This window comes from Pelobates fuscus, chromosome 1 (assembly GCF_036172605.1).
Source record: "Pelobates fuscus isolate aPelFus1 chromosome 1, aPelFus1.pri, whole genome shotgun sequence".
NCBI lineage: Eukaryota > Metazoa > Chordata > Amphibia > Anura > Pelobatidae > Pelobates > Pelobates fuscus.
Window position 1 is genome coordinate 324,366,621 of NC_086317.1, and position 25,150 is coordinate 324,391,770.

The window sequence follows — 25,150 nt, forward strand, 5'->3', positions numbered from 1 at the left end:
TGGCCTGCCAAATTCCAGCAGAGCCTCTTACAATCACACTACACAAGCTGCACTGCTTCCCCACACTAAGAAGAGTTAGAAAAGAAATGCTAAAATACCAGTCCCTGAGGTTAGCAGTTGGTTCCCATATTAATGGCCATCCACTAATGCTGATGCAGACAGCAGAATAACAGGAGCAGAATACTAGCTTTTAATGGGAGCTGTCAACGCAAAATGAAGTCTGTGTGCTGGGTTTCATAGGACGAGTTTGAAAAATTGATACATATTTGCAAAAACACTGGCATCTAAAAACACACACAAAATCGGGAAAAAACTTATTCACAAGCAGTGTGCTCTGTATTTCACTAGACAACATCAGACAGGGTTTTTCTCTAAAGAAAAAAATTCAAAGTGAATTCAAAGTGAATTTCAAATTTCAGGTGAAAATAGCCGAACTGGAAAAAAAACTTTAGTGATTACCCTGAATGGAGTGCATGAAAATACCCTTAATTTCAAACACACAAGGTAGGATAAACACTAGACCAGGGGTAGGCAACCTATGGCACTAGTGCCATGTACGGCACTCGAGGTGTCTTTGCACGGCACTCAAGGCTGCTAGAGCCAAACAGGCTCTTTCCTATCAGGAGTCCCAGTAAAACTTCAGATATCTGCTAATACGAAGAGGTGGTGAAGGACAATACTCAGTTTAGGCATTGCAGCACGTAGAGGACGTGATCTCAGATCACTTCCTCTCAGCACTTGTAAATGGGAATCCACACTGTAGCAGAGCAGCCTGCAGCTGCTGTTGCAGCTCCTATACTTGAGCTATACCTGGTCGGCCCGGTCCCCACTGGAACCTAGGGAAGCTACCCACACTGCTAGATATACACAGAAATGCAAAATAACCCTCCACTCATACAAATAATATGAACAGCCCACACACAAACATACACACAATCCCCACAAACGCAACACCACTAACAATCCACATGCACATGCAATACCCCAAACAGCCCCTACACACTACCAACACACAATGTGACATATCCATCCACACACAATTCCAAAAGCAGCCCTCATACACAGCTCAAATTCATATGTATCATACACGATACCACAAACTACTCCTGAACATATACAATATAATAGCTCATATACGCACAAATACAACGATACAAAGCAATTACAGTAAAAATAACACAAGCAGAATATGGCAGCATACACACCTCAATTAAAAAAAAATAGGATCGGCACGCTACGGGACATCACAATCCTATATCGGCACAGTGCTGCTAAAAGGTTGCCTACCCCTGCACTAGACCATTGGCAAAATTGTGATCCAATCCTTCTTATGTACAGAATATAGAGTCAACTATATATACACAAGAATAGGCTGCAAACACTGATTGTAAGGGATACCCTCACCCTTACTATAAAGGAAACAAAATAATACAAAATACAAAACCAGGTTGCACCAAATATAACGTCCAAAAAAAAATGTCCAAAGAGGTTCAGAAAAGTCCCCAAAAATGTTTGTTTCTTTTTTAGTTATACATTATTGTACATTGTGTCACTATATTCAATCGATTGTATTTTGTTTAATGTTTTTCCTTTTTTGTTTTGTTTTTTAGTTTGAAAAGCTTTATACATACCTAACTCTCTAAATGCCAAATAAAAATTAAGGTTTAACTCTGAAAGCTAATTAATAGTAAAGATTCTTTTCCACTCTGGATATTGTCACTATAACGTTGAATTGTTTGTTTGTTGGTGGAAAGTTAAGCAGTAAAAGCTTTCGTCCTCTTATTCAGTCGTTCGGAATTTCAGCTTATAGACTGGAAACCAATGCCAGCCTGTTCTTACATAAACGTTTTAACTTTATGCAGATCTCAAAACACACAAAGGTTTTCTAAGTAGGCTGACAAAATAATATGTGCATGACTGGTATTTGTGACAATATTACCCTTTTTTCCCAAATATTGTCAGTGACAAGTCGTATGGATATGCAGTAATTCAGAAATTAGTGATTTTTTTTTTTATTCGTGGTGGGGTGCTGGATTAAGAGGCTGGGAGAGAGTGAAAAAAAGTCAACGTGTAATTGTATGATAAGGCTCTCACGAGGAATATATTGGCCAAATTTCTCTTCCTACTTCTGTCTAATCTCGTTCAGCACATTCATTCTCTGCAATCTGTCTCCATAATCTTCTGTGACAGAATGGCAGCCAATAGCAGCAAGCTTGTTTGGAGAGGAGAGAAAATATGCAGAGACGTGATAAACTGATGCTAATTATCCATATTTAGGACACCGAGTGCACAAGATCAAGGCTTACAAATAACAAACCACAGCCAAGCAGTTATGATGACTTCCTAGTGTTGTATATATTGGAGGGGACAAGATAAGGGTTTCACATGCAGAAGAGATTTATTGGTCAAAGGTGTTTACCTCCCACTTTCTTATAATTTTTTATTTTTTTTTTGCAGTGCAATACATTTGTGTAGGCCAAAATCACTAGAACACATTACTCTTTTATTTGGCTATGTGCCATGACCTGCTCTGTCTTTTTGTTTGCTCAATAAAAGTCCTTGTATCATAGAGCCAGTTGATAAGATATAAATAATTGAGGTAATAAGGCAATTTCCATCAAATTGCTAGTACTGTAGATAATCCTGTCTAGAGAGGGGGGACTCGGAGTGCATGATGTTTGCAGGGCCAGCTGAATATGGTTTGGGTAACTAGAAAGAGACAATATTGTGGAATATAGAGATGAAGAATTGACTATATGAGGACTATTTCCAGTTTTTGTCTCGTTTACGTAGGCATTGTTCTGACTGCATTACTAATTGACAGCTTCGTTAACAGCTGGAAGTGCAACATCTGCAGTAAGCTCAGTGTTACATCAGGTCAAATTCAACAACAAAAAAAAATTGTTTTCTTCTTTTGTCTAAGAAAAGTAAAAAGAATACTTTATTTTTTTTCATTCTTAGGTAAATTTCTATTTGTTTTACATACATTTAGGGTTATTTACTAAAGTTTGAATTATAGCAAACTGTAGAAATATGATTTGTGAAATTTAGGAAATATTGGCTTTCCATGAAGCATTCTCCTTTCTAGTCACAGCTTGACTTTTTAAGATAAAATTTACAATTGGGATGTCAGTTCGAAGTTTCGTAATTAAAACCCCCACTTGTGCCAGAACTGTAGTGAGCTAGCTGGTGGTGAATGCATTTGAATATATATATATATATATATATATATATATATATATATATATATATATATTCATATTGTAAATGAATTTAATTACCAGTCACCTGCTAACTGATTGACAACTGACAATAAAAGAGTTATGTTGGAAATAGAATTCATCTTATTTTATATTTATGACAAATTTATATAAAACCCCAATGCCATGCCAGTGGTTTAATGATGTAAGGTGCCTGAGTGTGATGTATTCTAACTATCAGCTACCATTATATCAAATGAAACCCCAAAACAAACATTTAGCTCTGCAGCAGAAATATCTAGTAAAACAGCACCAAATAGTGATTTGCTGCACCTATCTGGTTGTGTTTAACTTTTCACAAATACCCATAGTTTAGATTTCTTTAAAGTTAAAGGAAAACGCCAGCATTAAAAAAAAAACGTTTTTACTGTTTCAGTGACCCTTAGCTTTCAGATTATGCCCTCCATTCCTTTTTAAAAAATAAAACAGTAACTTTACTTATTAATAATTTAGGGCGGGCCTGTTTTCTCCCTGCAGTTTGTATGTCCAGTTGATCTCAGGTCCAATCCAATAATTTTCATAGAGAAGAACTGGGGACATACTACGTATATACTCAATACAGTGCTTATCTATGAGAAACTTTATCATTGTCCAGCGACATGATGATGCTAAACATTAAAGGATCACTATAGTGTCAGGAAAGCAAACTCGTTTTCCTAACACTATATCATCCTTAGGACCCCCCACCCTCAGGGCCTCCCTCCCTTGGTGCTGAAGTTGTTAAAACCCCCTCAATTACTTTCTTTAATTCAGAGCCGGGCTTCCTCTGTGCTGGTGACCTCTCCTCCCCCTCCGACGTCGGCTCTCGAGTGGAGTGGAATGTGCATGCGCAGCAAGAGCAATGCTTTCCTATGGACGTTCTGCACGCTGGATGCAATTTTCAGGAAGACAGCCACTAGAGGCTGGAATAACCCTGCAATGTAAACATAGAACATAGAAACTGAAACTGCTATGTTTACATCTGAAGGGTTAAAACCTGGGGGACCTGGCACCCAGACCACTTCATTGAGCTGAAGTGGTCTGGGTGACTATAGGGTCCCTTTAAAGCAGATCCATCACTTTCGGGGGACTTTGAATATTTTGCAACGATCCCTGGAACTGAAGGTCAAGGTGTGGGTCTGATGGCGTCAGTTTGCAAGAGAAGCTAGTTACTACTTACCTGATGCTATCCCTTATGACTGCCACCATCTCCTTCCTGGAGGTCTTCTTCTTCGGCTCCTGGCACTTTATTTGCAAGGAGCCGCATCAGCGCTATACTCTATATGTGCAAGAGTACAACACAATGGTCTATGGAGGATTCCGTGAGATCGAGGCCTGAATCCCACAGCCATCACTTGTAGCAGCTGCTAAGATTAAACAGAATTTGTTGATGAAGCTTTACCTTTTGTCAAATTTGTCAAACCTCGGGCTGGTCCATATGACAATGCATCCCTACTTTTTCTTATGGTATCATTGGATTGCCTTGCATTTTCAATAAAATTCAAACACAGTCAAAATCAATATTTCATAAAGATTATATCTTTATGAAATACTGAAAAGTGGCAGAGCAGCTTTAAGATTTACAGCAATTAATGTCTTCAATGAGGACTTCCTCTAGAGGATGTCATGCGACCAACTACTAGAGGCATGTTTATGGCCAAATATAAACACTGCTATTTCTTTTCAAATAATTTTTATTGAAAAATTTTGCAGAATTTACAAATAATAAAGAACAATATATTAGGGAAGGGAAAGGAAGGGTAAACTGGGAAGTGGTGGGGAGGGGGGGGGGAGGGAATATCCATCCATTATAACAGTAAACATGTTAACTTGTACAAGGCACTTGAATTGAATAACAGTACATTACAGGTTATTGCAGGTTATATGATTTTTTGACATCGGTTTCCCATTGATCCCAGTGGTATTTTAATTGTGCAAAAATGTGTGTATTGCTTCTATGTGATAATTCGTATGCTTTGTTTTCTAATGTTAGTGTCAGTACTTCCTTAATAGAGGGTGTATGTTTAGACTTCCAATATCTAGGTAGACATGTGGTGGCAGCTATCAGTACGTGGCCTACTATAATCCTATCGATTCTGCTGATGGATTCAGGGAATTTTTTAAATAGAGCTAGTTCAGATGTAAAGTTGTCTATATTCCTGTTCACTTTAACAATCAAATCGTGTATCGATTTCCAGTATTTAGTTAGTCTTGGGCAATACCACCATATGTGAGCCATATTGCCCAATCCTCCGCAATCTCTCCAACACCTATCGCTATACCTGTTATTCATATTGTGTAGTCTGGACGGAGCTAGATACCATCTGTACAGAATTTTAAAATGATTTTCGTGATGATTGAAGCAGAAAGATAAGCCCTTAAGTGCTGAAAAAAAATTAAACCATTCTTCCAACTTGTATTGTGTACCCAACTCCGTCTCCCAGGACAACATATGTTTCAGTTTGATATTTGGTTTGACATTATGTAATATATAGCAGATAGATATAATGCCTTTCCTATTTGGGTCATTTAAAAATAGTTTTTCTAATGGAGATATGGACAGCGCTTCGTAATTTTTGTCAAGTTCTGGGATTTTGTATGTCTCTTTCAATTTCTCAATCACTAACTCACATTCAACCTTGCATTCGATCGGCAAATTATGCTTAATTTCTAGTTTTCCATAAGACAGAATAGAGTTACCATGGAAAAAATTGTCTATATGATGCAATTGGTGTCCTTTAAGCAATGACAAGTCTAAGGATGGAATGTAATATTTCAAAGAATCAATTGGCATGGCTCTATATAATTTCGTCAAGTGGCAATTGTTTTTGAATACCAAGTCCCACGCTTTAAGCGTGGTCTTAGTAGTCAAAAACATTTTCGATACGCCAGGTCTCCTTGAAGGCTTTAGCCAGGGTAGTTCCCCGATTTGATAGGGGAAAATGCTGGATTCCTCCATCTCCATCCATCTCGGACTGTTTTTTTGGTTATTAAAGCTTACAACCACTGCAGCATTCGTAGCAAAATAGTATTTTCTAAAATTTGGGACACCAATGCCCCCATGGATTTTTTGGTGCTGCAGGGATGTAAGCTTAATTCTATTGAGGTTATTGTTCCAGATAAATTTAAGCATTATTGAGTGCACTTTATTGAAAAAGGACATTGGAACAGATAAAGGGATAGTCCTGAAGTAATATAGGATTTTTGGTAGGATCGACATTTTTATGGAGGCAATTCTTCCTAACCACGACAATTCCATGCCACCCCATCTCTCCATCTCCCTTTGTAGGTCTGGCCATGCTCCCTTCAAGTTATGAGTGTACATAGCAGGTAAATGTTTGCATAAATTAATACCCAAATATTTCAGGTAATCCTTCCTCCAGTCGAACGGATAAATTGCTTTCAATTCATCCAAATCGGACTTTTGCAAGTGAAAAGGCAGGGCCTGGGTCTTGGATATATTTAATTTGTAATATGACACTTCTCCAAACTGAAGTAGAACTGTGTTAAGAGATTCCAGAGATTCTTTTGGATTTTTAAGTGCTAGCATGACATCATCTGCAAAAAGCCCTATTTTATGGGTGGATCCCTTAATTGAAATACCTGCTATTTCTGGGGTTGTCCTGATCAATTCTGCCAGGGGTTCCATCACCAGAACAAAGAGAATCGGAGATAAGGGGAAACCTTGGCGTGTCCCGTTAGTTAGGGAAAACGTACTTGATTGGAAACCCGAGGCCGATACGTGAGCTGTGGGAGCGCAGTATAGTGCCTTAATTGCAGTGATGAAGGTTTGTGGGATATTGAATTTACTCAACGTCTTCCATAGGTAACCCCAGTGTACCCTGTCGAACGCCTTCTCTGCATCTAATGAAAGGAGCAGAGATTGCGTTTTTGTCGAATTAATATGCTGGATCAATTTTATGAACCGTCTGGTACCGTCAGGTGCCTGTCTTCCCTAAACGAATCCAACCTGGTCATTCTTGATCAATAGGGGTATTAAACTAGTTAAACGGTTTGCTAATATCTTAGCATACAATTTTATGTCGTTGTTTATAAGGGAAATGGGCCTAAAATTAGAGCATTTATCAGGGGTTTTACCTGGTTTTGGCAAGGTGACAATCTGCGCGGACAAAGATTCTCCTGGCATCTTCTCCCCGGACTTATAGTAATTAAATAATTTGGACATGTGGGGAACTAAAATTTCTGCAAACGTCTTGTAATATAAAATGGTAAATCCATCAGGTCCAGGAGTATTAATAGACGTCTCAGATGGTTGGGTAAGATTCGGGTCAGATTCCAAATTGTAAAGTTCGCTATAATATTTTGCGAATTGATCGCTGATCTTATTCGGGTGAAATATTTTTTGTCCATGGTCATCTATTAAGTGTGAAATTTTGGATTGGGCATTTATATGCCGAATCTTGGACGCCAGGAGAGTTGAGGCCTTATTACCTTTTAAATAAAACAATTTCCTGAGGCGTCTCACCATGAGAGTATTTCTATCTATATTTATTGTATGTATTTGTGATTTAATCTCCCCTATCATTGCTGATAGGGAAGAAGATGGACCGAGTTTATTAGCCTGATTTAAGTTATACAATTCTTTTTCCAAGTTTCTTAAATTGTTGTTATTATGCTTCTTCAAGTGAGACGCCCTAGAAATGAAATAACCCCTCATCACAGCCTTGTGCGCATTCCATGTCACCTTGTCAGAAACCTCATGCGAAGCATTAGTCAAAAAATAATCATTTAGTACACCCTCAGCGAGCGATCTGTTTTCAGAATCTTCTAACAAATAATCACTCAGTCTCCACTGTCTGTTGGGAGAGGAAGAAAGCGTTTCATCTATATGTAAAGTTATGGGAGCATGGTCAGACCAATTGATATCTAGAATATCAGATCTCGAGATGTGTGGTATGAGAGCGCCCTGTATCATGAACCTGTCTAGCCTGGAATACATGTTCTTGGATACAGAGTAGTATGTAAAATCTATCTCATTCTCGTGTAGTAATCTCCATGGGTCATACAGTCCGCATTCAACCATATACTTCGAGCATTTCACAGCTAATTTGACACTGTCTCTCGCACGGGGTGTGTCTAGATTTTCCCTTGCATTATCTAAGTCACCGTCCATAACGAAATTCGTATCACCACACATCACTAAAATCCCTTTCATGTTCTCATTCACCAGTTCCCTTATTTTCCTAAAAAAAGTTAGCTGACCTGTGTTGGGGAAGTACACATTGACAATTGTATATAAAATGTTGTTAACTTTACCGACCCACAGTATGTATCTCCCGTCATCATCCATCAGTATCTTATCTGTAGAGCTAGCCACCTTCCTGCTAAAAAAAATAGAAGTACCTCTAGATTTAGACTTGTAGGTGCAATGAAATTGGGATGGGAATAACCGTGTCATAAATTTGTATTCTCTTCCTTCCTTAAGATGAGATTCTTGAATACATACAATATCCGATTTGTTGGATTTAACTTCTTTAAACAATAATCGCCTCTTGTGAGCGGTGTTAAGGCCCCTCACATTAAATGACATGAGTTTAATGACCATGACTCAAAACAGATTACATGATCACTAAAAGGAGAGTATAAGGAAATGTGGGAGCCAGAAGGCCCGCGTCCCAAAACACTGCTATTTCTCTGAAACATTTAATAATTATTTCAACCCATAACCATGTTTCATCCACTGATTGTGATTAGGTGTTTCACACGTTGGTAGACTTTTTAAAAAAAAATGGATAGATCATAAAAAAGCATTTGTGCCAAAATTCCTTCTGAAAAACAAAACTTGTTCTCTGACACCCTTATCTAGCAATAATAATTACCGTAATAAACTAACAAAAGACATAGCTCAGAAGAATTATGTCCCAAATAAGAAATTAAGAGCAGTCTGTTTCATGTTAGCTGCATGATGAGTGATCCTACTTCCACAGTAAGCTTCAGATATGAAAATAGTAGTTGCTGTCATGAAGCCAGAGGGCATGCAATTCCCAGGTAGAACTGAACTGAGCTGAAAACAATTTATCAATGTGACATGATCTGAAAAATGGTGCAAAGTTGTAAAAACGGTGTAATCTCTAACAGAATATACCTTCTGAGAGGGGCGGAGTTTGGCCACCATCTTAATGGCCACCATCTAGGGAAACTCCAGAGACTTGGGGACAATTTCGTTTCATAATCTTTTTTTCAAACGAAAATCATCATTTTCAAGTACATAGATCTTTTTATGAAGTCCTGCTCGTCATGCAGAAACCAAGAAATAACGAGAAAACTGTTCCTGCAGCAAAAAAAATCGATAAAACTTCAGCGGGGGTGAGTAGGAGCATGTCAGCCCACCCACGTTCCCCGTCCCACTCAGTTGCTCCGCGGCTTATTTCGCCGGGAAAATCTTCATTGGTGGCAGCGGAGAAACAGCTATCCTCCTCTCACACCCTCTCTCATGCCCGTTCCTATGCCAGTGCGGTCGGCACCCGCTCGCAGAGATCTGAGAGCAGCGGGGTCGCGGCCACACACACAGTGACTCCTGGGGGGTCTGAAAACCGCTCCGAGCATTTAATCAGCTCGGAGCGTGTGCATCCAGCTCCTGCAAGCGGAGCAAATGCGGAGCAAAGCCGTTCGCGGCTTACATGTAGAGCAGCCCGGTCCCTAGCATATAAAGGAGACCGGGCTGAGGATGAGGGGGCGGGCGGCGGGAGGTCTCGATCCCCGTCGTGGTCTTCTGCCTCACAGTGGTCGGACTTGACGGGGGGACCTCTGCCACTCGTTCCCCTCATATAGTCTGTCTTAAAGGGGCAGCAGAAAGCCTCACTATACAAAATATGGAGGAAGATTGTTTTAATGTGCCCCAAACTTTTCAACATATGGTCACCGACACCGATACCACTAAAATGGCCGACAGCATGACCCTAGCACCAGTCATACTTAAGATGGCCACCGGCACAGCACATTCTACCAATGTTACAACTAAGATGGCCACTACTACTCCTCCCAAAACAGATCCTACTGCTTTCAAAACTATGACCCACAACCCTCACATGCCATTGGAAATGGCCGAGGATTTACCACCATCGGCTGGTTTAATTATTCAATTAATACAAGACCTACGTGTGGACTTAAAAAATGATTTCAAACAGGATTTTGACAACATGTATGGGATTTTGGAGAACATTGGTCACCGCACGGAGGCCGTTGAACACAGATTATCTACACAAGAATCCGCTCATTTAGAATTGGAAAAAACTGTTAAGGAGCTTCAAATACAGGTTAACCAGCAGGCAGAGAGAATAGCTGACTCTGAGGATAGGAGCAGACGCAACAACGTCAGAATCAGGGGGATCCCTGACACTGTAGATTCGTCTGAATTGTTGAACTATTTCCAAACTATGGTCAAAACAATTCTACCAGATGCTACTAATCTGGACTTACTAGTAGACCGCATCCATAGGCTTCCTAAATCCAACAAGGCACCAGCAGCAGCACCAAAGGACACCATAGCACGACTCCACTTCTTCCACATAAAAGTAGTACTATTGGGTACTATCCGCACATCTGGTCTCCCTGACGAATATAAAAACATTAAGATCTTTCAGGACTTCTCAGCATACACAATGAGACGTCGCAGGGAACTCCAGCATCTTACAACCGAGCTGAGACAAAGAGGGATTTCCTACAAAAGTTCTCTTCAATATGGATGGTCGTAATTTCGAGATTGTCACTCCGGAAGAAGGGTCGGATTTCATTAAGACTATTAACAGGAGGCAGGTTCAATCCCGCGCTCTTTCACCATCAACTCCACAGCATGCTCATAAGAAAAGCAAGGCAAATGACACTTGAACATGTAAGGTCTTGGCCTACAAACTGCCAGGCTTTTTTTCCTCTTCACAACGTACTGGTCGTACTTCCTCTGCTGTTAAAAATTTGTTTTCATATTTCTAATTTCTCTCTTTTTGGTTTCTGCAAAATGATGTTATCTTTATCCCAACAATAGGTCAGGTTAAGGCAGTAGGTAACTCACTTTTAAGTTTTCTTAACACTATGTCAGTCTACAAGAAATTACTTCCCTTTGTTTTTGTTTTTTTCACTCCTATTGTTTAACCTGCCTTAACGATTATCTATTTCAACAGAGACCTAGGATCGGAAGGACTTGGTTTATTTTTTTTATCTATTTTTTATATATTCGTTAATTTTTCAGTATAAATTTAGTATTTTTGTTTTGATAGAAACATTCATTGGTCCCCCGGTCTCAGGTAGCCTTCCCTCCCCCCCAACCTGGGCCTAATACCCTGAGATGGAGAAATATTTTTTATTCTCCCTCATGGCCCTACTTTTGCTTAAAGTTATTTTTTCTCCCCATATAGGGGAATTTACCCAAGTTTATCACCCCTTGTTTTTTATTTTTTATTTTTTTTCCATCCACTTTTTTATGCACTGTAAACAAGCTAAGAAGCTATCAAGTTCTGTCTTAATTGTTTTAGCAAATTCACTCTTGTTTAAACAAATATATTTGTTGTTACGATTGTTGGATCTCATAATTCTCCTCTTGGGACGCGGGCCTTCTGGCTCCCACATTTCCTCATACTCTCCTTTTAGTGATCATGTAATCTGATTTGAGTCATGGTCATTAAACTCATGTCATTTAATGTGAGGGGCCTTAACACCGCTCACAAGAGGCGATTATTGTTTAAAGAAGTTAAATCCAACAAATCGGATATTGTATGTATTCAAGAATCTCATCTTAAGGAAGGAAGAGAATACCAATTTACGACACGGTTATTCCCATCCCAATTTCATTGCACTTACAAGTCTAAGTCTAGAGGTACTTCTATTTTTTTTAGCAGGAAGGTGGCTAGCTCTACAGATAAGATACTGATGGATGATGACTGGAGATACATACTGTGGGTCGGTAAAGTTAACAAAGTTTTATATACAATTGTCAATGTATACTTCCCCAACACAGGTCAGCTAACTTTTTTTAGGAAAATAATAGAACTGGTGAATGAGAACATGAAAGGGATTTTAGTGATGTGTGGTGATACGAATTTCGTTATGGACGGTGACTTAGATAATGCAAGGGAAAATCTAGACACACCCCGTGCGAGAGACAGTGACAAATTAGCTGTGAAATGCTCGAAGTATATGGTTGAATGTGGACTGTATGACCCATGGATATTACTACACGAGAATGAGAGAGATTTTACATACTACTCTGTATCCAAGAACATGTATTCCAGACTAGACAGGTTCATGATACAGGGCACTCTCATACCACACATCTCGAGATCTGATATTCTAGATATCAATTGGTCTGACCATGCTCCCATAACTTTACATATAGATGAAACGGTTTCTTCCTCTCCCAACAGACAGTGGAGACTGAGTGATTATTTGTTAGAAGATCCTGAAAACAGATCGCTCGCTGAGGGTGTACTAAATGATTTTTTTTTGGATAATGCTTCGCATGAGGTTTCTGACAAGGTGACATGGAATGCGCACAAGGCTGTGATGAGGGGTTATTTCATTTCTAGGGCGTCTCACTTGAAGAAGCATAATAACAACAATTTAAGAAACTTGGAAAAAGAATTATATAACTTAAATCAGGCTAATAAACTCGGTCCATCTTCTTCCCTATCAGCAATGATAGGGGAGATTAAATCACAAATACATAAAATAAATATAGATAGAACTACTCTCATGGTGAGACGCCTCAGGAAATTGATATTAGCAAAACTCAAGATATTAGCAAACCGTTTAACTAGTTTAATACCCCTATTGATCAAGAATGACCAGGTTGGATTCGTTCAGGGAAGACAGGCACCTGACGGTACCAGACGGTTCATAAACTTGATCCAGCATATTAATTTGACAAAAACGCCATCTCTGCTCCTTTCATTAGATGCAGAGAAGGCGTTCGACAGGGTACACTGGGGTTACCTATGGAAGACGTTGAGTAAATTCAATATCCCACAAACCTTCATCACTAAAATTAAGGCACTATACTGCGCTCCCACAGCTCACGTATCGGCCTCGGGTTTCCAATCAAGTACGTTTTCCCTAACTAACGGGACACGCCAAGGTTGCCCCTTATCTCCGATCCTCTTTGTTCTGGTGATGGAACCCCTGGCAGAATTGATCAGGACAACCCCAGAAATAGTAGGTATTTCAATTAAGGGATCCACCCATAAAATAGGGCTTTTTGCAGATGATGTCATGCTAGCACTTAAAAACTCAAAAGAATCTCTGGAATCTCTTAACACAGTTCTACTTCAGTTTGGAGAAGTGTCATATTACAAATTAAATATATCCAAGACCCAGGCCCTGCCTTTTCACTTGCAAAAGTCCGATTTGGATGAATTGAAAGCAATTTATCCGTTCGACTGGAGGAAGGATTACCTGAAATATTTGGGTATTAATTTATGCAAACATTTACCTGCTATGTACACTCATAACTTGAAGGCAGCATGGCCAGACCTACAAAGGGAGATGGAGAGATGGGGTGGCATGGAATTGTCGTGGTTAGGAAGAATTGCCTCCATAAAAATGTCGATCCTACCAAAAATCCTGTATTACTTCAGGACTATCCCTTTATCTGTTCCAATGTCCTTTTTCAATAAAGTGCACTCAATAATGCTTAAATTTATCTGGAACAATAACCTCAATAGAATTAAGCTTACATCCCTGCAGCACCAAAAAATCCATGGGGGCATTGGTGTCCCAAATTTTAGAAAATACTATTTTGCTACGAATGCTGCAGTGGTTGTAAGCTTTAATAACCAAAAAAACAGGCCGAGATGGATGGAGATGGAGGAATCCAGCATTTTCCCCTATCAAATCGGGGAACTACCCTGGCTAAACCCTTCAAGGAGACCTGGCGTATCGAAAATGTTTTTGACTACTAAGACCACGCTTAAAGCGTGGGACTTGGTATTCAAAAACAATTGCCACTTGACGAAATTATATAGAGCCATGCCAATTGATTCTTTGAAATATTACATTCCATCCTTAGACTTGCCATTGCTTAAAGGACACCAATTGCATCATATAGACAATTTTTTTCATGGTAACTCTATTCTGTCTTATGGAAAACTAGAAATTAAGCATAATTTGCCAATCGAATGCAAGGTTGAATGTGAATTAGTGATTGAGAAATTGAAAGAGACATACAAAATCCCAGAACTTGACAAAAATTACGAAGCGCTGTCCATATCTCCATTAGAAAAACTATTTTTAAATGACCCAAATAGGAAAGGCATTATATCTATCTGCTATATATTACATAATGTCAAACCAAATATCAAACTGAAACATATGTTGTCCTGGGAGACGGAGTTGGGTACCCAATACAAGTTGGAAGAATGGTTTAATTTTTTTTCAGCACTTAAGGGCTTATCTTTCTGCTCCAATCATCACGAAAATCATTTTAAAATTCTGTACAGATGGTATCTAGCTCCGTCCAGACTACACAATATGAATAACAGGTATAGCGATAGGTGTTGGAGAGATTGCGGAGGATTGGGCAATATGGCTCACATATGGTGGTATTGCCCAAGACTAACTAAATACTGGAAATCGATAAACGATTTGATTGTTAAAGTGAACAGGAATATAGGCAACTTTACATCCGAACTAGCTCTATTTAAAAAATTCCCTGAATCCATCAGCAGAATCGATAGGATTATAGTAGGCCACGTACTGATAGCTGCCACCACATGTCTACCTAGATATTGGAAGTCTAAACATACACCCTCTATTAAGGAAGTACTGACACTAACATTAGAAAACAAAGCATACGAATTATCACATAGAAGCAATACACATATTTTTGCACAATTAAAATACCACTGGGATCAATGGGAAACCGATGTCAAAAAATCATATAACCTGCAATAACCTGTAATGTACTGTTATTCAATTCAAGTGCCTTGTACAAGTTAACATGTTTACTGTTATAATGGATGGATATCCCCCCCCCCCCCCGCTCCCCACCACTTCCCAGTTTACCCTCCCTTTCCCTTCCCTAATATATTGTTCTTTATTATTTGTAAATTCTGCAAAATTTTCCAATAAAAATGATTTGAAAAGAATATACCTTCTGATCCCACTGTTTCCATAGTGTTTGCCCTATTTTTAGAGATTTAAACAGCTGCTTCGTCAAGTTTCTCCCAATGTATCAGAAGTTAAAGGACTAAAATCGCAAATGTTACTCAAAATCTTGACGAAAACCATATACATTGGCTGAGACTCTGACTACATGACTAAGCCTCAATGTAGCTACTTATTAAGCTGTGATGATTCCCACTTCCGATGTGAGATTCTTAATAATGGTTTTTAACAATGATGGTGATTTGAATCTTTGGACTTCACAATACATTAGGAAGATTTAGCAAGGCAAAACAGGTGCTTATTCAGGGGCAAAGTGCTAAATGTTGAGTGGCATTCTATTAGTTCCCAAGGTGATCACTCCTTATTTCGCTCTTTTCCCCAGAAGAGCACCTGTATTTCATAAGTTTGATAAATCTCCTCTATTGTTTTCTACTAAGTTCAGCTACACTCAAAAGCTGAGTGTCCTTTAGAGTAATTACAGCAACTAATATCTACAATAAACAGTTTATGCATAAGAACAGACTCTAATTGTGTCTTACTCAATCATTCTACTGTTACAATGTTACAATTTTATGAAAATCATTTGATGAAACACATTTAACTGTCATGACTTTAAGAAAGTATATTTTGTGCTGTAAAAGATTCAGGGGTTTGTGGACTAAAAGGTTTAATGGACACCAGTGTAGCCAATTTGCCACATTGTTTAATGCCATAAGATATGATGGTTTTGTTACTGGTTGTATTTTTGTTGTTCTACATTCAGCTGGAATACAGCATACACCATCGCAACATTGATGTTCTACTCCCTAAATTCTACTGAACAAGGATGGAATGCGCTTAGGGTTATATGTCACTGTCTTTTATGACCAGTGGACTGCGGGAGCATGATATAGGTTTGTTATATATTCCTTTTTCTAAGTGTGTGGTGTGTGTAGTGTGAAAATAGCAATAAAAAAAGCTGAATAGAGGGGCGGAGACTAACTGCCGAGCGAGACATACGCACCGGGAAACAGCTCCCGACCAAACCGACCAAATCAAGGGGTAAACACCCCGAAAACCGGAGCGGAAACCGGCAGAAAGGCAAGCAGCAAGCAGGGGAATCCCGGGGGCAGCTAATGACCCCAAATACGAGACGCACACACCCCGGGAACCCTCAAAAGCCATGGGGGCCTACACGAGCCAGCACCGGGGAGAGGCGGACACTCTCCCCGACAGCAAAGCCACTCATGGCACCCACGGCACACCTGCATCCTACCCCTCTCTATGGACCGGCGGGGGATATCCCGGTCCTCACTGGACATCGGGGGGCGGCCTGACAAGGCCTCACCACAAGTCTGAGCCCGAAACACAAAGAGACAAACCTGCACAAGGTGCATCCAAGATGGCGATGGTCTGCTTGACACACCAGCAGACTGTGCTGCCGACACTGCACCAGCCTGACCTTTCGCACAAACCAGAGATGCTCTTAAAACAGTTCTGGGACAAACTTGAGGAGCAACAGGCAGTGGCCCAAACTGACATCCCTAAACCTAAGAAAGAAGGGGAGCAGCACCGCAGCCAACAGGGGTGAGGGGCAAATCCCTGGGCACAAAGCAACCACGACCACGCACCCACACTCTACCTGGCCCACCCAGGCTGCAGACCACCGGGATGCATCGCCCACACACACGGAGGCAAACAAGACGTAAGCAACAGAAGTTCACCAGAACCTCAGTTACTCCCGCAAGTGCAGAAAACTCGGGCCCTGGAGGTGACCAAGTTTGTGGCCAAGGAATGCAGGCCTGCACGCCAACCTGGGGCTGGGGGGTCATCCTCTCACACACCGGAACGGCAGGGGAACGCAGTGACACACGCATGGGCCCTCACAGCCACTGGAGAAAAGGTATCGGGTGAAGAGGACTCTTCCTGATGCCCCATATACCTGTGGCAACGTAACTACCCTCTACCATAGCCCGAACTACCCCACAAAAGAGACTATGCGGCTTGATGGACTGGGTAACCCCAGACTACAGAGACTTATTATATTGCTTACTCTAACGCACTCTCACGTTTATTTTATTTTTACTACTGCAAAGCCTCAGACATACACGCAACTAAGCCACATAGGCAGTTAAGGCCACCTCACACACAGCCTGTACCTAGCATAGACCTAAACATGTTAAAAATCTGTGTCAGATACCAGTTGAATAGCCTGTCTAACTTATACTCAATAGTAATGTTAACGCTTTAATGACATAACTAAGCATGTTGTTGTTTTAATGACACAAATGACGAAGCCTGTTTTACACTGAGAACTTACTATTAATGTTGAAGCTTTTTCTCATTTAAAATTGTACCTCATCTTGTGACACAACCTTTCCAGCTTTAGCCTGAAATCATCATAAAAATGTGCTGTCAAATTGCCTGCCATGACTAACCAATTGTCTCTAATTAGCTTGCCAATGCTGTTGTGGCATCGCAAGGAAAATGTTAAATGTCTATACATGCACAAGAAAAATAAATAATAATAAATAAAAAAAAGCTGAATAAAAATTTACTTTTGAAAAATCTAAATATTCACATTTGGTCTAAAACGGTACATTCTTCTTCTTCATTTTCGAATCACTTCCTGGAGCTTAGATGACATTATTTCTCAACTGGATGTTACTTATTTTATCAAGTTTTGAATGAGGAACGGCTTACTAGACCACTGAGAGCTACAGCCTGCATCAGAAATGCTTCAACTAGTTATTTGATAAACTGATGTATTTGTAATTCATTGCAAAGTATAATTCTAAATATTTTCAACTTGGCTATTTTTGCCTAAGTTTATTCATTCAATTGTCATTTCATCACCATTCAGTTGAAGCATAAACCTAGTGGAATCTTGTTTGACTACTGTGCCCTGAGCACGTCAACAACCCATTCATCGCTCCAGATTCAGTGCTCATTAGCATATAGTAGGATGGGGCAGAAGAATATCTAATAGTTTCTTGATAATTTATATGCAGTTATAAATTCAGTACACTCCATATGTAAATACTTTTACATACACCATTCTTGATATCTTTTACTCATTGAGACATTCATACAGATGTCACTTTCTTAGACATTTCTGTTTATCTGTTTGTTTGCTATATTGTTTGTAATTTTCCAAATATTCTTCCTAATTTTAAACTACTAATTTTGGATCTGGTGGGCAGAAGTTAAGAAAATGAATCATGAAAGCGCTGACTATATATTGTTTTTCTACTATCAGTTTAAATTTATTCACGAGTATTAAATATCTTAAACCACTCAAAGCCAGTATTTATGCACAAACGTAAGAAATATTTACCCCAACAGCATGCATACAGAAGTGGCACCTGTGACAAAACGCTGTATTTTCTGTCCCAGTTAAATTTCCCTGTGCTCGGTAGACAAATCTACCAAACACCGACCACCCCCTGGCTCATTGAACTTTAAAGAAACCACAAAATTAAGTGCTCTTCCTGTGTGGCAGTCATTCGTATAACCGAACAACACGTGCTGGAGAAAACGGTGGCCATCTTGTACCACAAACGCAGGCAGCGGGACTTGGTTGTCGAGTGTCTGGAACTATAAGTCGGACACTCGACCTCGCAAACACCAGTGATTTTTTAATACGAACGCCTGCTTCTTTTCCCGACAACACAGGAGATCACTTTTCAGTAGGATTGTTCGCACAAACTAGGCAAACAATCGCTACCTATGAGCCAGGGGAACCGTTCAACATTTTATTCATTTCTAAACTCCCGAAAATGGCTGACCACTACCCCTACTTCTCTGGAACCAATTTGAGCAGATGCCACGTGTGCGGTCGGTTAAAACTTTACCCCGGTGGCGATTCAGCTGTGTTTGTGGGATCTGAGAGCCATTTTGATATGTTGGGTGCTCAGATCCAGGCTATCCAGGGATATAATGCTTGTTGGGGTTCAGATATATGTTATGTGTATTTTTAATATTTTATGTTTTATACTTTGTAATTCTAGTGCCTGGGAGATAATTCGTTTAAGTAACGTACACTACATTTTCTCCCAGACACAGAGACTCCGGGGCGTGTTGTGGGAATGTTTTGGGCGTGTTTTACCATGTCTTTGCTTGAGACCCCATGCTGTGTATATAAGTGGGCCATCTGGCCATAATAAAACATTCCTGTTGTACCCTTCATCAAGTCTCCACTGATGTTTGGTTATGCGAACGACGAATCGATTGATTTGTTCTCACAACCTGCTTTCGGTTTCAGGAGAGTTTGAACCAGCGTACTATGCGAACGGGCTATAATCACTAAGCCTCTAGCATTTCAGGAGGGTGTGAACGAACGGAGTATACTAAATACAAGGGGTTTGTTACAGCACACTTGCAAAATACACTGGATTATTGCAAACAGAGTTTGTTTTCCAAATATGCACATAGTATATGCCCCTTCTCCCCCTATTAACTTTGTCTTGCGTTATTTAAGGATGAAAATAATGGTTTCATACATTTCACACTGATTCAGGAGTTTGTTTTTTTGATCAATGGATCCCAAAAGAATTTCCATTTCACACGTTACTACCCACACTGTTACAAACACACACACTTCACACACTGTACACAAACACACACTGATGCAAACACTCAAAAATACATATAAACATTGACATGCATTCAGACATTTACGGATACTGCTACATATGTGAACCCAATACACACAAACACTCACACTGTATGTGTGTAGTGTGTACATATGACCATTTTTATCAAATCAAGTATATTTTATTATTGTGGAAAGAGGATTTTAGGGGCGCTTGAACATACTGAGCCACTACATGTCCTGGCTATAGATCAGCTGAACAGAGCATAAATAACTTTATCTTGTCTTATCTGCTTGAGTTGTCTAAGCTGTTCTGAGCATTTTGGATTGATGTCTTTAATTCACCTGGGTGGCTTGAAAGTACAACTGTAGGTACCATAACCTATAACAGAAAGTATACTATCAGTATACTCTCTCTCTCTCTCTCTCTGGGTTAATATAAGACAACAAAGTTCTTAAATGCCTACTCACATTTTATGGAGCTTACGTAAAAGCTCCAGTAATACCAGCATGTACTAGTATTATCTCCAACCATCTAGACAGAGTAAAAGAAGATTGCAGTAATTTTGAAACTCAAGACAATAGTGTAATTTGCTGTGAAACATAAACACTCATCTTTCTTTGTACATTAGAGTATCCTGGTTCAGTAAGCTGGACCAAAGGTCCTCAAGGAACAACACTGATCCAGGTTTTCATCAAAGAATCAGAACTAGAAAATGCCTCTATGCTGAAATGCTGGGAACCACTGTGCCATACAGAATAAGTAACTAATGAACAAAAAAAGGTCCAGTTAAAAATGGTAGAGGACAAAATTATTACCCAGGTCAGGGAACATGAAATGCATTTTTCACAAGTACAGCTGATGATTCAAGATCAGGCCCAAGATGGCAGCATAGAGAACCTTGCAAGCAGGATCATTCCATACTTACTGGATACAATGCTCAAAAAAATTCTAAAAAATTTCAAGAAGTCTGTGAGCAATATTAAAAAAGACATACAGGACCTTGGTGGCCCATACGTGGAGGCAAAGCTAGTTGAATTTGCTGAAGTCCACAATAATTGGCAGATCACCTACAACACATGGAGACACATAAATAGCAGATCTGGAAGACTGATCTAGAAGACAGCACATCAGATTGAGAGGGGTAGCAGTGACAGTGCTACCATCTAACTTGCAGGCCTTTCATTGCGGTCTTTTCAGGGCTTGGGCAACTGAGATGCTATTATCGATAGAGCCAACAGAATAGTGAAGCATAAAATTCTTGGTGACGGACATACCAAGAGATGTACTGTTAACAATGTATCATTTCCATATCAAACAAGCAATTATGAAAGAAAGCAGATCAAATAGGGATCTAAGGGCAGAATTCTGGAATATCAATTTATTCACATACATTTTGATTGAGTGAGGGTTCAACTGACATGCTACATGTGGAGTTCCAGTTGAATATATGTTTGTAATGAGGAAAAAAAAATAATCACATGCATGCCACAGCAAAATAAGCAATTACTATAGTTTAGACATGAGGGTACATGAAGGTCATACTGGTCATGGGACATGTATTCATAAATGTTTGTTTTTGAGTTCTGTAATATTAAGCTACTATAAAGGCAGTGTAACTAAAACAGAATTTCCCTGCATAGACTTGTATCGTTACAGCCAGGGGCGTGTTAGCCGCGAGGCAAACAAGGCATTTGCCTTGGGCGGCATTTTCCAGGGGGCGGCAAAAAAAGCCACCCCCAAATGCCCAAGGCAAATGTCTTGTTAGCCTTGCGGCTAACAGACATGCTGGGCAGTCGGGCGGCGCTGGTGGGCGGCTGGCGAGGGAGCACTTCCTCTGAGCTGTCTGCTCAGCTCCCTCGCGCGCCGCAGAGTGAGGCTGGGAGCCGGAATATGACGTCATATTCCGGCTCCCAGCCTCACTCTGAGGCGCGCGAGGGAGCTGAGCAGACAGCTCAGAGGAAGTGCTCCCTCGCCAGCCGCCCGCCAGTGCCGCTCGCCCGCCCAGCAGCCACTGGACCACCAGGGAGGAAGAGACACCCCCCCTCCCAGCATTCCCAAAGGTAAGGAGGCTGGGGGGGGGTTTAAATAAATTTAAAAAAAAAGTGTTAATGTGGGTGAGTGTGTGTTAGTGTGTGCAGGGCCGGCCTTAGGCATTTGGGCGCCCTGTGCAAAAAATCTTCACAGCGCCCCCCCTCCCCCACTCCTTACCCCTTCCCACACACCCTGTCACACACACACACAGGCAGGCAGACAGCCATACACACACACACACACTCAGGCAGTCATACACAGACAGCCACACACACACACACACAGATATAGAATGTGACGGCAGATAAGAACCATTCGGCCCATCTAGTCTGCCCAGACAGTCACACATAGGCAGTCACACACAAACACACACACACACACACAGGCAGACAGCCACACACACACACAGGCAGACAGCCACACACACAGCCACACACAGGCAGACAGCCAAACACACAGAGGCAAACAGCCACACACACACACACACAGACAAACAGTCAAACACACACAGACACACAGTCAAACACACACTGTCAGACAGCCACACACACACAGTCACACACAGACAGACACACACACACACACACTGGCAGACAGTCACACACACACGCAGACAGTCACACACACACACGCGCAGACAGTCACACACACACACACGCGCAGACAGTCTCACACACACACACACAAACATAGGCAAACAGTCACACACACACAGGCAGACAGCCACACACACACAGTCAGACACACACACTCACTAACAGACAAACACACTCACAGACACACACTAACAGACACACACACACTAACAGACACACACACACTAACATACACAGACACACACTAACATACACAGACACACACTAACATACACACACACACACACACTAACAGACACAGACACACACTAAAATACACACACACACACACACACTAACAGACACACACACTCAACCACATTAAGACATTTTTTTAAATTTATTTAGACACCCCCCCCAGCCTCCTTACCTTTGGGAATGCTGGGGGGGGGGTCTCTTCCTCCCTGGTGGTCCAGTGGCTGCTGGGCTGGGCGGGCGGGCGGCTGGCGAGGGAGCACTTCCTCTGAGCTGTATGCTCAGCTCCCTCGCGCGCCGCAGAGTGAGGCTGGGAGCCGGAATATGACGTCATATTCCGGCTCCCAGCCTCACTCTGCGGCGCGCGAGGGAGCTGAGCATACAGCTCAGAGGAAGTGCTCCCTCACCAGCCGCCCGCCAGCGCCGCCCGACCGCCCAGCAGCCCGGCATGTCTGTTAGCCGCAAGGCTAACAAGACATTTGCCTTGGGCATTTGGGGGCGGCTTTTTTTGCCGCCCCCTGGAAAATGCCGCCCAAGGCAAATGCCTTGTTAGCATTGCGGCTAACAGACATGCCGTGTGAGCTATGCGGCCGCAGGGCGCCCCCTGCACCATGGCGCCCTGTGCGGCCGCACAGCTCGCACACCCCTAAGGCCGGCCCTGAGTGTGTGTGTCTGTTAGTGTGTGTCTGTTAGTGTGTTTGTCTGTTAGTGTGTGTCTGTGTCTGTTAGTGTGTGTCTGTGCCTGTTAGTGTGTGTCTGTTAGTGTGTTTCTGTTAGTGAGTGTGTGTGTGTGTCTTACTGTGTGTGTCTGTTAGTGTGTATGTCTGACTGTGTGTGTCTGTTAGTGTGTGTGTTTGCCTGTGAGTGTGTGTGTCTGCTAGTTTGTGTCTGCTAGTGAGTGAGTGTGTGTCTGTTAGTGTGTGTCTGTTAGTGAGTGTGTTTCTCTGTTACTGAGTGTGAGTGTGTCTGTTAGTGTGTGTGTGTTTCTGTTAGCGAGTGTGTGTTTCTGTTAGCTAGTGTATGCGTATCTGTCAGTGAATGTGTGTGTGTGTATTTAGAATGCGGGGCGGGGGGAAAGGTTGGGTGGGGGTGGCGCGGGGGGGGGGGGCCTAGGGCAGCACAAAACCAGGATACACCACTGGTTACAGCCACCCCCCAAAGGACCTAACTTAGGTCCTCCACCTTCCTAATAGGCTTTATGTTTGTATGTTTACAGATGTTTTCATTTTTATTCTCTTTTTCATTGTCATTTGATTTTTGTCCTTGTGAGTGGCTTCCCCCCTATTCATACTGACCCCCAATCCATTTTCCCTTGTCTGTCCTCGTCAGTGAGGTGGTGCTCTCAATGTCAGGCAATTCGGTTTTACATGTACAAGGGTTCAGACATAACACGGTGGCGCTGGACACTACCTAGCAGTATTTATAATAAAGTGTGCAATGAGTCTACCGAGAGACAACCGAGAGAAGGACAAATAGATCTAAGAGGAAATCGGGGAGCAATCCAAGTCCAACCACTGATTGAGTATCCTATCTGAGGGTGCGTTCTTGTTCTGTTTGATATATGACTTTGGCTTGTATTTTTGATCTTCCCTGTTTTATGGTATCCCTGACCTTTGGCTAGTTTTATCGTTTTGTCTCTTTCTTTGTCCCTATCTCAGCTTGTATTTTGCCTATTTTCTTTTAAGTTAAATCTGGCCATTCTAAGGTCCAGTATATGTTGTCTTCATTCTTATTTCTGTGTTTTTGTATGTTACATAGTTCTGTGTGTTCGTGACATAGACAAGCACAACAGAAAATAACATTCATAACTACCCATATGGGGCAAAAGTGTGGTTGTGAGCTCCAAAAGCCATTAATGATGAGTTTGCCAAATTCTTTGACCAGCTATACAATTTGAGAAAAGGCATCACCGCACATGACCCCACTAGAATTCAGAATCATATTAACTCTGTGACACTGCCAACACCATCTCAAGAGTTTTTGGCTGCACTAGTAACAAAGGAGGAGTTGGCTAGAGTAATTAAATCATTGCCCTCAGGCAAATCCTCTGTGATATGTCAAACTGCTAGCCCCATACTTGTTATCTATTTAACCGTGAAACACTATCGTAGGAGCTACCAAAAGAAGTAACAGCTACTCAAAGAGTAACTTTTTCCAAACCTCGAAAACCAGCCAGTCAATGTTGTAATTTTAGACCAATTTCCCTTTTAAATTCCAATGCAAAATTAATGCCCACATTTTGGGCAACCGACAAATTAAACAAGGGTTTTTTTTTTTTGGGTTTTTTTTGTAACTGGATGATGAAAAGGCTTTTGACCGTCTATATTGAGGCTTCCTGTAGGGGTTCATGCGTGAATTT